The sequence below is a fragment of the Corvus kubaryi genome, unplaced genomic scaffold (assembly GCF_017639235.1).
Source record: "Corvus kubaryi isolate FWS band 111438036 unplaced genomic scaffold, C.kubaryi_AGA036_p1.0 37398, whole genome shotgun sequence".
NCBI classification, from domain to species: Eukaryota; Metazoa; Chordata; class Aves; order Passeriformes; family Corvidae; genus Corvus; species Corvus kubaryi.
Window position 1 is genome coordinate 15,956,940 of NW_024581137.1, and position 16,951 is coordinate 15,973,890.

The following is a 16,951-nucleotide window of genomic DNA, read 5'->3' on the forward strand; positions in this document are numbered from 1 at the left end:
GAGGGAGGGTGATGGTGGCCATGTGTAGGGTGAGGGGGTGTCACGTGGGAAACATTCAGGTAACAAAGCAGCACTAAGACTGCAGGGGCCACCTGTTTGTTGCCTTTGCTAACAGCTTGTTCTGAGCTTCACAGAGGATCCCTTGAATGCTCTCTGGAGAAGTCTCTCTGCATCTACCATGGTCTCTGTAATGGATTCTTACAGTGTTACAGGAAAGCTATTTCAAAGAAAAGAGGCCAGATGTTAGGAGTTTGTCTTTATGATAGTGTTTGCTTTTTTCTTCTACCCCACCTTTCAGTAGTAGCTGGGATCATTATGCCCCTTCTACTTCTCATTTTGCGTGATTAACTATTTATAAGATTGATCTTTTGTGTTCTGTAAATCCTCTCACGTACAGAAGTACCTGCATAACTGTCAGTGCCATCAGGACATTCACAAGCCCTGCAGTAGTTCAAGAATTTGCATACACTGTTACCAGTAATACCCTGGCAGTGCTGTCTACTCATCTTTGCAGCTTCATCACAAGATGTGAGCTCAAAGGAAGCCACAGGTTTGTGGAAGCACATTAAGGTGAATTCTGTATCAGATAATATCCCAGTGGGGGAATATCAATGAAGTACTTCAATTCCTGTTTCTTTGGTAAGAGAACTTTTCCCTTTCTGGCATAAAAAAGTGAAATTCCAATGATCTGATCATGTTATTCCAGGGAATGACTTCAGTCATTCAGGGAATGCTGTGGTTAATGTTGTCTTCCATTTGTTCAGTTTTAAAGTTTCTGTTGAAGCCAACATTCTGTCACAGTAGTCTCTGCAGTTGTGCTTTTGAAATGCATGCTGGGTGTGAGCTGTATGTTTTTTTCCAGGTGCTGCTTATTCAGGTCTCATTTTTGTTGAGGTATGCAGGGGAAACCTTTTCCATCTTTGTTTATAAGAGTGCTTGAACACCAAAGACAAGAGCTTTCATAGCTCAACTGCAGACTCATGTCCCAAGGTATTTTCTGCAGAGCAGATTCAGAATGAGATGGGCAATACCTGCTGATGTGAGCTCAGAGTAGTGCAACACAGGTTGGAACATAAACATCCATTACACCTGTTCTTCCAGCAGGTATTAGAAGGCTTATGGTGTTTTAAGTTTTCTTATGGTCCCTATCTCTGTTTTCTGCTCTTCTGAGTTAGGAGGGGACTTTGAGCAGAAGAAAGCCAGGCTTTCTTGAATTTAGTTCAAGGAGCAAAATTGTTCATAAGTGTAATGACACCAAATGCTTTAAGCCCACCTACAAGTTTGTTCTTAGAAAAGGCTAAGAGTGTTTATTGAACTATTTTTAGACATTACCAAAGGTCCTGGTGCTGGGTATTTATTCTTCAATGTGGCTGAAGGTTGTGGCTAATGGAGATACTTTTAAGCTTCAGGTAAGAGACAAAGTTAGGCAAATACCAAGTCCTGGTGTCTCAGATGAGCCAACAGTTTCTCATGCAAAAGGATGTGTTAATTTTTTTCCAAAGGCAAACCAGGGGCTCTGTTGCAAGTAGATGTATCTGTGTGTTTTGTTGCTATGGCTGAGTAATGACAGTTTAGAGCGATCAGGCAACATTTGCTCAGGCAAGCAACAACAGCAACACAAATAAGTTCTTATTCCATATTACCTGTAGATTATTAAATAAGAAGGAGCTGAACATGTTACCTGGAGTCTGAATCCTATAGGACAACATCCTACCCAATGTTGGGGTCTGTTCTGCTGCCCAAGGAAGTAATTGCTGGCAAGCTCTGCCACCAGTGCCGTAACTTGTGAATGCTGCTACAAAGTCTCCCTGGAGATTTATTCTCTCCAGGCTGGACAACCCCAGCTCTCTCAGCCTGTCTTCATAGCAGATGTGCTCCAGCATCTGATCACCTTTGTGGCCTTTTTCTGGACTCACTCTAGGGGTTAAGTCCATGCCCTTGTGCTGTGGGTGAGGCACTGAGCTGGAGTTGGCATGTGCAGGTGGTCATTAACCCCCTCCTTATGCTGTTTTGTTTGGGTTAGTGGGGTGTTTTTAACATCACGGCCGTGCTGCTTTGGAGGAGGATGTAGGGTTAAGCTTTAGCTGTATCTGCGGCTTCATGGCGTGACTGCTTTGAAAAATAAATACTCTTCAATAATAACCCCTCTCAGTGGTTCTGTAATAGTACATGAATAAACAGTGTCAAGCTTACAATATAAGTTGAAGGTAAAAAGACAGCAGGAAGAGGAAATCAAAACACTCATGTATCACTTGACAACATAATTGCAGCCATTGGTGATAAACAAGGAGTTTGTTTCTCTTGAAATACCATACTTTCAAATCATTGCTCTGTCATTATGTGAGACCGATAAACATTTTCATTTGCTATTTTCACTTCATGTGGAAAATTGTGGTTTGCTCTGTTAGCATTTAAGAAATATTATTCTAGTAAACCGAAGGAGTGACAAGAGCTTATGTGTAAAATTCCACCTTCCTTACTGTTTCCTTGCTGAATTCTAGAAGTTCTGGAGGACTTCCATGATCCTAGAGGCCTTTGCCAGCCTTGAAGACTCTGTGATTGAAAGAAAACTGATGAGGATGTAAACTGTGAGGGGGCTGATGAATGTAACCCAAACCCCTGTCAGAGGCTTCCCACTGGCAGCCTGGTGCCAGCACCATGCCTGTGAGCTCCAGCATGGGCTTCCCTGGAATGCCCAAGTGAGTACTACACAAAGGAAGTTGCTGGCCCTATCCTAGGGTGCTTCATAAAATCTGACTAACAGAGGGGCCTAATAACCACAGTGAGGACAGTGGTGGGGTTCATTAATTTTAGGATTGCTGTGTCTTGTAGCTATGGCTTGGCTTGGATCATTCTTCTGATTTATGTCATTTCCCCCTCCCCTTGAGATTTCGTGTGAGAATGTCTTGGTTTCATAACTAAACATTATTTGTACACAGTGTCTTCCAATAATTAGCTCCTCTGCCCTTCAGTGCACAGGTAGTGTTTATTAATTGCATTTAATGAGCATCTCTCACCTGCAGCAAATTGCCCTGCTCTGTTGCACACCTTAGCATGTAGCATAGCTTAGTGTGATTTATTTGTGTAACAGCTTGATGGCACTTAACAGCTGTAAGAACATGCAGGAATGCTGACCTTGGCCTTGGGTGTTTACTGGTTTTGGAGACAGCATGCAGCTTCTGGTGGAGGAATTTGATTACACGTAACCTTAATGTTATCACGCCAGAAAAAGAATTCCTTTCAATGGGTGCAGCTCTGCTGTGTCTGAAGTGTGGCAGCAGAACAGGTGGCAGTTTTTCCTGAGGAATGTGCACAGCCAAGTTGTGGTGTCAGGTAGGAAAGGGGTACCTTAGGACTGGTAGCCTCCAAATTAATGCAGCCTGCTGACTTTTACCTCATGAAGTACCCCCAGAAACACGTGGGGTGTGAACTGGAGAAGACCAGCACGCTGGTCCAGTCCCCTGCCCTTCTGTCCATGCATCTTCCTTGCATCTCTCCCCTTGTTTCCCAGAAGTGTGTGTGTGGTAAGTGGGAATGTGGCACTGGAGTGGGCATCAAGAAAGATTTCCAGCAGCATCAATGTCCGTGATAACATCCTAGTTCTCCCTCATTCCAGTAAGGTATTACATATGGTGTGCCACCTTTATGCATTGTTGATATGCCATAGAATCATTTCTGTTGGAATACCAAAGACCTGAGCTGCGTTCTTGCTTTTTGATCCAAGTGGCACCTACTGCCCATGAATTGAAAATCACTGCTTGGGAATAATTCCATTTGGGGCTTAAATTAGTAATCACTTTCATGGCAGTAACTTTGAGCACTACAAGTGAACCCAGAAGAGAAAGTCAGCTGAGAAAATGAGTGCAGTTTTTAGTGTGAACACAGAAAATGGCTTGAATTATTTGCTGTAATGTAATGAGTGAATGCTGGAGATTGGGCCCTCTGCTGTGGTACTTCCTGCTGCTTCTCAAATTCCTGTGTGTAAAATCTTCTGGCATAAGATGTACATATTGAAGTCAAATTATGCACAAATCCAGATTTGGGGTTTTGGAAGAGGCAGGATTGCAAGGGGGGGTGTTAACAAAAAATTGACTTAAACCAATTTCATATCAACCAAGTTGTGCTGTATAATTTGCGTCACATTTCCCTGGGTGACACAGTCATACAGTCAGCTAAGTCAAGTTTTCATCTGTTTTCATCTCCTTCCTCACTTCCTTTCTAAGTAGTAGAAAACCTTTAAAAATGTGGGTTTTATTCAGGCACTCAAAACAAAACCTTGAAGAGGGTCCCTTGGCAACTTGCTGCTCTATTGAAAAGCAGAATGACTCATCATTCATAGTCAAGAGTCATTTTATAGAAGTTCCTTTTTTATTTCTAAAAGATCAAGAGGAAAGATCAAAATTGCTGAATCAGAGTCTTTTCTGCACATGGCCTCTCTTGAAGTGATGTTCCACAGATTCTCACCATATCCTGCCTGAAATCTTTTGTTGCTCCATGCGGTAGTGAGCAAAAATTACAGTTTTGGTGCCTCAGTCCTGCTTAATATACATCTACCCAGCACCACACAAAATATGCATGAAAATTTGGCAGTGGGCAATTAGAGTTTTACTACATGGTACATATTTCAAAATCATGGTGCCTTTATTTGCAGCAAGCAAGAAAGGCATTTTTGTCTACTGGTTTGTTCTAAAATTGCACCACCTCTTTCCAAAGGGAGCTACTTCTCTGGAGTTACCATGTTCTTCCTTAGGCTAGCCTGAAATTTTCCTTTGTTGGAATATTTCCTTTCTTTTAGAGCTGCATATGAGAAATAACTTGATAGGAAAGAAACATTTTATTTCACTTCCCTCATCTTTCATTTCCCTTGATCACGAGTTGAGAGAGAAATGGTTTCCCTGTATGGCACTTAAAGGGAAAATCAATTGTTTTCTGTGAAATTGCCAGTTGGTTTCTAACCTGCTACTTCACCGCTACAGAGCAAGGTGCCGTGAAATGTCCTTCGGCTCTTTGTCACACAATCTTGGATCCATATAGCCGTGGCTGTGAGCCCAAAGGTTATCATCCTGCAGGCACAGCAAGCACCAGAGGCAGAATGTTTCAAGCCTTGTTATTTGAAGCTATTGGACCCTTTAATGGTGTGGCTGCTGAATCCTGCCTGTTAGGAGCTGCGCTGAGGGCACTCACCCACCCCCACCTTACACACACTGTGGAAAGAGTTTGGGGGAGGATTTGTCTCCTCATGCTACTGAAAAGCCAAGGAGCTCTTTTGGAAGCACAGTTTGCTGAGTGCCCTACACAGTGGCTGTTGGAGCTGTGAACTATTACCAGCTCTGAGTTAGCAGCTGAATAACCCAAGCACTGCAGTGTGTACACTGCGTGTGTACGTGCCTGTCCTCCAGTGCTTGCTGGTTGTTACTTCTGATCAGGAGACTCAGTGACAGGCTTTCAAGCATCACCTGTTTACAGTTCAGTGCAACTGCTCCAGTTGGTGAAACAGTCTGTTCTCTGCACTCCTTGAAGGAAGAAAAAGAATCAAATGGAGTCCTGAAACCTCAGTGTAGTCACATAAGCAAAAGCATTGGCCTTCTCCCCTATTATGCATCCCCCCAGTCAGATTTAGCATGTTTACTGATGCCCAAAATATGTGCTTTCATGTGAACACAAAGCTTGCTCTTGTCTGAAATGCAGACTGTACCAGAAATACCAGGTGGTGTCATCTGTTCTTATTGAAGCCAGTGCTTAACTGGTCATCTTCTATGAATCACTTAATGAGCTTTATTTAAAAGCAATTGCATGTTTTCAAGCACAGAGAGATTTTGACCAAACAATTTCATAGTAATTAATCATCAGGTTAAAATAATTGCTGTATAAATATGAAAGTATCTCATCTGTTAATTCACATGTAAGAAACCTAATGCATTACTATTGCCCAGTTCTTCACTTACAAAGTGTTTTTGAAACCAGACTCTTACCTTTCCAAATGCTATTAATGTGTGTTTAGATTTATAGTAGTAGGTAGCTGCTTCAAGAGAGCACAAGTCTGAGATGTCAGTAGGCTGCAAGATTCATCCCACAGACTGTGGACTTTAGATGAAACTTGACACAGGACAAGAGTGTGTGAGGTCCTGGAGAAGAAGGCACTGTTCAGAAAGGGGTTTGGAGGAGAAGAGAGTAAACGCCTGACAGCTGAGGCCTGGGCACATTGTTAGAGCTGTGCTGCACCGAGGGCAACACCTAAAAACTGATGGAGAGAGAGGAACGACGAGGGAGTGAGGAGGAAGATGTATGTAAGGAGTGCAAGCAGCCCAGCAGCACAGGGCATGGTGTGGAGATGTACAACTGAGGAAAGAGGCACTGAGGAATTTGCAGAGAAGCAATTCTGACAGTTCTGACAGGAGAGACATGGCTTCATGCTGCAGGTTGGTGGGAACAAGGGAAGAGGCTGTAAAACCAGGATGGATGTGGGTAGCAAACCTAGGAAGTGTTTGTAGCTGAGGACTGCATTGAAAGGATCCAGCTTGGGCATCATCTGAGAGAGTGACCTGACAAAATCAGATAGATGAACTCTCAGGAGAGCAAGGTTGGAGGGAGGTGGGGGAGATAAAGATGCCCCGCACACTTGGTGATTCTGCTTTAACCCAGCTGAAAAGATAAGCAACTCTCTTGAAATAAGAAATTCAGGCGCGTAATCTTCAGAAGAGGAATCCAGGCACTGAATTATTTCCTGAGGAAAGTGCCTGCCGGTTGCCTGCAGCTAGGCTTTCATTCCCTGATTAAGGGCAGAATTTAAATTTAAGCCCCATCCTTAGCTGTCTTAAGTAATCCCCTGCTTGCTGTGCCTGCTGCTGTGCACTCTTGGTACTGAAAATATTTTGCAAGGGGCCAGCAGGATGTACAGACCTCACATTTTGAAATGCAAGGATGATCTATGCTGAGGAGTCCATCAACCTCTGCCTCTGTGTTCTCCTTTCATCTCCCTGTGGCAGTGGCCTGCCAGTCATTTAATAACAAACTTTATTACTGCCAGTGACTTGCTGGGTGTGTCATGGCTGGTGAACTTGGTGCAACAGCCAGCAAGAAGCAGAGAAATAGGGTGCAATACATTAGATTGGTGGAGGAAAAGAAAGTTTTGTGGAAGGAGTTGCACAGAGAAAAAACTTCATCCTGCATCTGGTATGTACCCAAAAGTAGCTACAGTGAAATATTGGAGGTTCACTTGGAATTTAACGTGTGCCTGACAGGATCTGTGACTGATCACATCTGTGCCTTCCTGGCAGTTCGTATCCAGCACAGGTTGTGTTAACATCTCCAGAAAGCTGTTGACAGACAAAATTCTAAAAGGTGATAATATCTTCAAAACAGCTCAGCTTTCTTCTCTTTTTTTTCTTTTTTTTTTCTTCCTTGTTTTAATGGTTTTTCTTTTTTTCCATTATTTTTCCTTTTTTTCAGTTTTTTTTTTTTCTTTTTTTTTCTTTCCTTCTTTTTTTTTCCTTCAGTACCTCACTCTAACTGCCAGCCAGGTCAGTGATCCCTGTTGTCAGGCACTGCAGGTTTGGTGTGACAGCAACAGTGCTTGGGTTCTGTTCAGCACATGGAATTCTAGCATTTTTTCTCCTGTGAGAAGCAGAAGATGCTTGGCTACTTCGTTGCAGAGCTGGAAGATAGATTTTATTTCACATTAATGCAACCTGCTTGTCCTCAGCTGCCTTTTTCCCACTCTGCTTCATTCAGTTTTACTTTGTGTTTAAAATAGGAAACAGCAGGGCAGGATCTGACCATTTTTGGACTTTGCGGGTTCAAGTATTCAAAAGCCAAGCTTAAACTGATCAACCTTGGAGGATTTTACAGGCTAGACATTGGATTTTGTAAAATCTAGCTCCAGGTTCACTGACTAAGTAACCATATTCAAAATTAACTAAAATTTACCTTGTACATATAATTTCTCATTTCTTATAGTATCAGTGCAAAGACACACTTTTAAAAAAAATCCTTGTACGTAGAAATATACATTTTTGCGTGTTCTTCTGAAAAGTCAGACCAAGGGAGCCTGCATGAAAGGATTGAATGTGGATGTACCATCTCCACAGCAAGAGTAAAGCAAAGGAAGGTGGAGGGCAGGCTTTTCCAAGGCAGCTCTTCACCTGAGGGACTGGCATAAGTGGCAGTGACTGGGAAATCAGTGACTGTAAGACATGGCTTATACAGGAGGACTGCAGGAGCACATGTACTTCCAGCTCCAGAGAATGTGTGCTCCTCTCCAGCCAAACACTTTCCTGTCACCAGGAGGTGACAGCAGGGTTATGCTTTCAACCTCAAAACAGATCCCAGTGCAACCTGGGGTAAGCCCTCCAGACACAAATGTCTCACATCCTGGAAGGGCCGCCCTGCTGTGGCACAGGAAAGCCTTTGGACCAAAATAACATCAGACTGGCACCTGTCACTAGTGGGGTTCCACAGGGCTCCATCTTAGGCCCTGTGCTTTTCAACATCTTCATAAATGTCTTGGATGCAGAACTGGAAGGGATACTAAGTTTGGAGGTGATACAAAATTGGGAGGATATGTGAACTGCCTTGAGGCCCTGCAGAGAGACCTCACCAAATTAGAGATGGGCAATCACCAACTGTATGAATTTTAACAAGGGAAAGTACCAGATTCTGCACCTGGGTTGGGGCAACCCTGAGTGTACGGACAGACTGGGGAATGAGAGGCTGGAGAGCAGCACTGCAGAAAGGGGCCTGGGGGTCCTGGTCATTGACAAGTTGAACATGAGCCAGCAGTGCCCTGGCAGCCAGGAGGGCCAACCCTGTCCTGGGGGCATCAGGCACAGCATCACCAGCCAGGCAAGGGAGGGGATTGTCCCACTCTGCTCTGCACTGGGGCGGCCTCACCTCGAGTGCTGGGGGCAATTTTGGGTGACACAATGTAAAAAAGTTATTAAACTGTTAGTGTGTCCAGAGGAGGGCAACGAAAATGGTTAAGGGCCTTGAGGGGAAACCATATGAGGAGTGGCTGGGGTCACTTGGTCTGTTCAGCCTGGAGAAGACTTAGGGGAGATCTCACTGCAGTTACAACTTCCTTGTGAGGGGAAGAGAAGGGGCAGGCACTGATCTCTTCTCTCTGCTGACCAGTGACAGGATCTGAGGGAATGGCCTGAAGTTGTGTCAGGGGAGGTTTAGGTTGAATATTAAAAAGATGTTCTTCACCCAGAGGGTGGTCAGGCACTGAACAGGCTCTCTGGGGAAGCAGTCGCAGCACCAAGCCTGACGGAGTTCAAGAAGCATTTGGACAATGCTCTCAGGCACATGGTGTGACTCCTGGGGATGATCCTGTGCAGAACCAGAAGATGGACTCAATGATCTTTGTGGTTTTCTTCCAACTCAGCATATTCTGTGATAGATAGATAGATAGATAGATAGAATGAAAGAAAGAAAGAAAAGAAAGAAAGAGTTTTGCTGATAATATATTGCTAACAAAAGAATGAGACCCATGTATGTACTTCGCATGGACAGATGCAGTTCAGCTCTGCTGTGTGAGCTAAGGCAATGTAGTTTTTAAACGAGTTGCAGTGGCACAGACTGCAAAGCAACAAAGCCAAGCCAGTCCTAAGGGACTTAAAATTACTATTCAGAAAGTCAGAGCAAACTATTTTTCAGTGCCAAAAAATTTCAAGTCATCTAATTATGAGGTGTGCACCACTGGCAGTGACAGTAGGAAAACAAGTGCTTGTTGGAAAATTTTCCTCGCCTCTGTTTTAACCTTCAAGATGAGTTGTATCTTACCCAGTGTTTCAGCATGTGATGATTCAGGTGGGATGTGCATGAGCTGGTATCAGCTCTGCTGCCCCAGCAGTGAAGCTGCTGCCAGTTACTGACTTTATGGGGAGTGCTGACAGCCCTTCCCTGAGCTCAGAACTGTTTCCTGTTCCTCACAGCCCACAAATGGCCCCCACTGCCCCGTGAGCTGTCTCAAGGTTGGCTGGCGCTATCTATTCACCAGCTTCATTAAACAAACAAGTATGTGGCAACCAAACCATTTAGGCTCTTCCAAGATGTTTCTGTGCTGCAGGTCCAGGCCAGTCTGGAGGCTGGTGCTCCCTGTGAATAGAGCAGCTCATCCTGCACTGCCTGTGTTTAGGAAGGCTTGTTCTACTGTCTGTATTCATGCCCTGGATCCAAATTCCTTCAGCAGAGCAGGGAGTGATGCAGTCTTTTGGGACAAGGAAAATCTGACAGATTTTTGCTGATGCTACAGCAGAACCACATCACTGGAGCCATTATAGACTTAGATGGGGAGATTTGCTTGAGTCTTTGAAAGAAACAGAATGCAAAACTATTTTTTTAAAAAAGTAAACTGTTAGCACCTTCTCACCATCTTTCCCTTTTAATTAATCTCATGTTTGCACAAACACTGTGAAATCCAAACAGCATATGAAGTATCTTGTTAAATGCAGCTGGTGTCCAATCCTAGTCCCAGAGTCCCATAAGCATCCCAGGGAAGAAAATGAGAGAGTGGGAGGCAAGCCCTATTTGCAAGCTTCATTATCACAACAAATCTAAATAATCAATCCATTCCTTTTCATTGCAGTTTGACCACACTTGTGTTTCTTATCATGTCTGTATAACTGAGGTGCAAAACAATGTGGAGAGGGTGGCCCTCTGTTTACAAGTATTCACTTTTCATACATCATCTGTTGTTTAGGTTGAATGGGCTTCCCTCACCCAGGGATACCTCTGCCTTTCGAGCTTTTAAGCTAATTTGAGCTATCGGCTCATTGTTTGTTGAGGGTCTTCCCTGGAAATCCTTGTTCTGAGCCTAATATTTCTATTTGGTCTCACCAGTAATCACAGCTGCAGCATCAATACTGAGTGAAAATTGACCTTCTTCACTGTATTTCTGGGGTGGCCTTTGCCTGGAATTGCTGTACTTCTGGGCTGATATTTGCCTGGAAATGCTATGGAAGTCTGTAAGAGAGGAGCCACAGGAGCTGAGCCTCTTTGCTGGTCAGCCCCTCTCTGTGGAACTAACTGAGCTGAACCACTGGTCAGTGAAGAAGGATCCCAAAGGCTGGTGGCTCCTATGGAAAAGCTGCATTCCCCAGGTCCTGATGTTAAACCTATATGAGTTTTGGGCTTGATGAAGCAACCCAATAGAATGGAAATACTGAACAATGTGAAACACTTCATATTCTGCTTGTAGTGACTGATATATTTGCAGTAAGCACCTGAATTTAGTCTCCTATATTCAGTTTTGCTATTTTCCAACTATGGACACCTCACTAGGCATTTAAATGATTTGACTACTTACTTAGATATCTACAATTTAGATGTAAGAAATTTAAGGCAGTCTTGAAAAAATGGTCTGGCCTGCTCTGTTGGACTTAGATCTTTGCATTCTGCTCCTAGAACTCTTGTCTGAGCTGGGATAATGTCCAAAAAATGTGGCATGACAGGTTCAGCATGGACATTAAGGAAGAAACTTCTCCACACTGGAAGTGGTTACTGAGAAACTGTAAGTTAAATGTCTGGTTTAGACCAGTGTCTGAGGAAGAGTCAGAGAGGTGGAACTGCTCTGAGCACCGGTGGTGCTCAGCCAACATTTCTGGGACTCTGAAAACTACCCTAGACTGGCTATATTTCAAATACAGGCAGAAAGCTGATCTTCATGGCTATGAAAGAAACAACACAAATACTTGTTCTACTATGTATTCAGAAAAGAAATATTTTGGTTTTTAGGGAAATGCATTATCAAAATCCTTGCTGTGCATTGTCCATCCCCAACAAGCCAATCTTGCTGTTCCTGACTATAGCTGCAGCTTAATCACTTGCTATGTTTCTTACTGGAGCAAGCCACGTGGTATAATCATGTTTTCAAACATAAACACATTCTGAAAGTTAGCTTTGTTTTTGCCAATAATGTTCAGCAACACTCGAAGGATCTGCCTGTTCCACTGGGTTCTGTCTTCAGGTTTTCATTGGTCCTTCCCCAGCCAGGCTCATTGGATGTGTGAGTGAAGGGGAGCAGTGGTGCTGCTGTGAGTTCCTGCTCTGAGCAGGAGGGACGTGTGTACAGGTTGGGGCAGCTCCTAAGGGGTTTTACACCTGTAGAATTCCCAAGGTGTACAATTCTTTGCTAGATGCCATGAGATATGTCCCTCAAAATGTTACTGATAACTTATCATTTCCTGTGACAGTCCTTAGATAAGCTGTCACCTCTGAGTTGTCAAGTCCTGAGTTGTGTTCAGACTCCAAAGTTTTTGTTCCAAGACACTGCACCAGCTTCTTCCCCCAGGGAGAGCTGTTCTTTCTCCATGGGAGTAGGGCCTGACAGCCCTCACGAACAGTCCTGCTGCACTGCACAGAGTGAGGCTGGATGGCAAAGCCTGGGCCACTGTGAATTGTTGGGATACACCCTTAGCCACCCTGTATTGTGTTAGCACTGGTAACATCTCCAAGTGAGTGTCCCGCGAGAGGGCTCCCATCCCCAGACATTTACCTCTTCAGTGTCTTCAGTGTAGTGTCAGCACACTGGTCCATCTTCTTGACTTCTCCCCCTCACTCCAAATGTTTACTTCTTCCTCTCCTGATGAACCACTTCAGCTTAACATACAGAGGCTGGAGATTTGTTCTCTCTGATTTTCACCCACAGCTGGCTGTGAACTATTTATAGCATCAGTCAAAGTCCATTTTCCCCCCTTTTACACTTGTGAATTAAGCAGAGTTCAAATGCATGTCTGCATGAGAGGTGTGGGAGGCTTTAGAGAGATGAAAATAACAGGAAGGCAGCTGCTGCTTCTTGGCTCCATTGGTGCAGCTCAGCACTCCCCTGTCTGTTGGGGGATGGATCTGGCCACATTAATCAAAATACAGTTAATATTAAAAAACGTGGAGAAACTCTTCTGCCTGGATGCTAAATTTCCATTCATTCTGCAGTTTAGCTTCCTCCACAGGCTGATCAGAAAACAGAAAGCACCATTGTGCTGGTGATTGCTGGGATTCTTCTTAGATGAGCAGAAGAGGGAGAATGCAGTACAATTTAGGCTTTACAATCCAGAGGTGCAGAGGGAGAATTCTCAGTCATTGCTGTGCATATTATTACCAAAGCCACTTTCAAAGTCTCTTTAAAAACCTGCCTTGCCAGGGTGGGGGGCTGGGGAGGTGGGCCTGGAGACGCTGAGATGCCTGTCCCCACAGCTTGTCTGCAGAGTCCAAAGAAAAGTTCAGGTGTGGGGCAGTTTTTGGGCTTGCAGAGCGGACTCAGGCAGCCCTGGAGGATGATGTGGGGACCTGCAGGTTGAGTGCCACAGTGCACCCATTGCCCTGAAGCACAGCAAAATGTCATGCCCTGGTGAGTGGACACTGATTCCCCCTTAGAAAATCTCAGCCAACCTCAGCAGACAGTTTGTGTACTCCCACTAAGGCCGTAAACACTTTGAGTGGGTGTGTTTTCATCCTTGGTTGTTTGTAAAAGCCGTCTGCAGCTTGGCTGCTCTGTAAATAGCAATTACTTTTAGTTCCTGATGAGAAATATACATGGTACAAAGTCCTACAGGAAAATGCACTTCCTGCCAAGTCCAGATGGAGGGTTTGGAAGGGGGTTGCAGAAGTGTGTTACATGGGGCCCTAACGAAGCTCTGAGGGAACACGAAGGATTTGTGCCAAGTGGGATGGACACCTCAGGTGAAGGTGTCAGGAAGACACCTGGTGTGGCTCTGGGGAATGAAGCCTCTCCCTGGCTCTTCTTAGTGCTTGTGTTTGCACCAGGGAAGAGAGGCCAAAGCCTGGGGAATGTTCTGCTCCCGTGGACCTGAACCTCAAACATGCAGTACAAGCTCGTGATGCTCAGCCATGCAAAAGTATCAGCTGGAATCAAGGCAGAGCAGAGAGGAAAGTCTGGCTGTGCCTAAGGAGACATCCTGTGAGGCCACCTGGGACTGGTGCTATGATGTGTCCCTGTGTCAGGGCTGGTGTGTGCCAGGTGTGCCTTTTTACTCCAGACACTGAGTGGGTGGGACCATGGAGCTGATGGTCCCTGCTCCTCTCCACCCCCACACATATAACCTTGATTTGCTGTGTCTTGTGCTGCTGCCAGGCCTTTTATTAGCACTAGATGAGAGGTGGGCATATGACTAAATGGTCTCATTTTTGCATAGTACAGAAATATTGATGAGCAAGAGGCTTATCAACACATAATTAAAACACAGATGATTTATGCCTCCTCACTGACCTGGTGCGGTAAAACAGTAACTTCTTCTATGTGTTGTGCAACCTTACACACTGGAACAGGTAATAAATTGGTAGTAAACTATGGCTGTATTCAAAGCTTGATCCTAAAAACATTTTTGCTGCATGAATTAGTCGGAAATTGCACTGTAAAGAATTTTCTGAAGAGACGTTTTTAATTGTCTCTGTTACTTCAGTCATTGCTAGTAAACGCCCTGCTTAATTATGAATGCTTCATGTCCTCCCAAGGATTTCATCTTTTCCTCTTCTCCCTTCAGGAGCCACCTTCTTCTGTGATGCCTTAAAGGAAGAAATGCTCTGTGGGATCGTTGCAAGGTTTTTGCCAGGCTCCTTTAGATGAGAGTGGGGTTTCACCCATCTATCTCAGAACAAGCAACTGCCACCCTTGTGCACTGCAAATGCCTAAAAACTGTCCATTGTCAGTGGAGGGCTCCGGATGCAGATGTACCTGGGGAAGTCAGCTGTGGGGTGTCTGCTGAGATGGATGATGTTCCCTTCACATATTTAACTGGGACCTGCTTCGTGTGGGGATTGATTTCACTGCATCCTTTGGTGGCAATTCAGTCTGGCTTGTGATCAGAGCTGAAGTTAGAGCCATTGACAGTTGTGACATTCGAAAAGGCTGCAGTGAAAACTCTTTAAATGGTATTGGGTCACTGAGAAAGGACAGAGTTTGTGTCGGTGCAGATGCAGCCCTTTAAGGAGCTCGGGTGTTTTTAAATAGGCTTCTGCCTCTTTTTTTTGCAAATGGCATTTGATCCCACTCATGTGGAGACAGCTGGGAAAACACAGCTGAAAGAGACTATAAAGATATCTTTCCCAGAGCCCTGTTGTAGGAACACACCCATTCAGGACAGAAGGTCAAAGAAACTCACTTTGCTGAAGAGGCTCATTTAGATGAGCATGAAGACAGACTGATGACCACTGGCCTGAAGGGTTGTCTTTAAGAGAGTTCTGTTGTATAGGGCTGTGGTTCAAAGACTATATTAATCCATATAACGTCTCTGAAGATAGTAGGGTTTGTGTTTCCATCCCGCTCTTATGCATTTCAGAGATTTTTTTTATAGTGAGGATGAAGTTTTGGAGGCTGTTGTGTGTCACGCCCCCCCCCCATCCACCCCCTATCCCCCTCAAAAACAGAGATGTTACTATTTTTCATTGAGTGACAACTTTTTTTTCTACAAGACTTGAAATAATTATTTATTTCTGGTATTTCTGAATTCTGTCTGGCTAGGTTTCTTCCATGCATCCGTTGTTATGGTTGTATGCAAAAATCATTGAGAATTATGTCTGCCTCATGCTCTTGTTTTTCATTCATGTCACTAATAATGGCATGGGTTCTGAGCACAGTGGCTCAGTGTTTAGAGTCAGCTGTGTCAGATAATGCACATATTTTCTTCCTTAAAAGAAAAATATTTTTGTTTGTCTAAGTTCATTGAGTCAAATTAAAAAAATATTACCTTACAGCCTTCAGTGCCTCTGCCTTCCTCTCATTAGAGTCAGTAAATACTTCTCTCTGATTCCTGGAGCCTTTGCATTAGGCCATTATAGAGAATGGGACTTCTTGAAACAGAAGAAATTTTTCCATTCTCATAATTTACAGTCACAAACTTTCTGGATGTGATCATCAGTTGTTTTAAAGCCAGTTCCAAGAAGAGCAGTTCCGAGATTCACATAATTGTGTTTGGTTTGGTTTGGTTTTTTATTTCATGATGATGTATTTTTCAAGGCAAGGTTTGTTTTCACCCTGGAGTACAGTAACGCTCCCACTTGAAGGCTGCCAGGATCAGCAGTGATCCTTGTAGAAGTGACCCAACTGCACAGAGAGCCCATAAACCAGTTTAGAGGAAAAGAGGCTTCAGGAATAAAGACGAGTCAGAGAAGGATGTATTCATCATCTTACTGGGGTCACCAACTGCATTGGACCACAATATGTCAAAGGATGATTTGCACCAGTCCATGTTAACTCCAGTGAAACAAAACCCTCCTGGTTTGCCTTGTTCTCTCTGGCGCCCTCACACTCCCCAGATCTTGTGCCTTCATTTGGCCTAGGATATCCGCAAAATGAGATGAGTCTGAGATTCATTATGGTCAAGGATCTGTCATGCTCTGGCTTGATAAAGAGGCATGACTTTAATCAGAAGGGTCAAGGATGATCCCAGTGGTGTGTCTCACAGACCAGAAACATGGGACAAATGAAGGCAGGGTGGGGCAGAAATCCGCTGAGATGCTCTGCCAGGGATGTAGGCCAGAGCAGCTCCTTTGGCAGCTCTAAGCCACAGCCAGGCTTGACTCTCGCAGGACCAGAGGGACAAATCCAGTTCCCTCTCCACTGCCCTTGGCCACCCTTGTGCTTGGCAGGCACACATGAGCACTGAGCCTGCATGAAATGACAGAGGATTGGCACTGCTCAGCAGCCTGGGATGGTGTGTTAACAAACCCAGGCACATTAGAGGAAGGGCTCAACATTTTCCTGGGGAGCACTGAAATTCAAACAATTGCTTTTAGGTAGTCCTTTTCAGAGAGCCCAGCTGGGAAGACCACCTGCCTTCCCTGGGCCATTGTCAAAAGATGGCAAACTATCTTGAAGCGCCTCCCCGCCGCAGGTGGCTGCTCAGCTGGGTCCTCCACAAGCCTTTTGATGTGTTGGGGAATCAAAGGGAGAGACACAAAGAATAGGCAGAAGTCATACATATGAATGTGCACATAC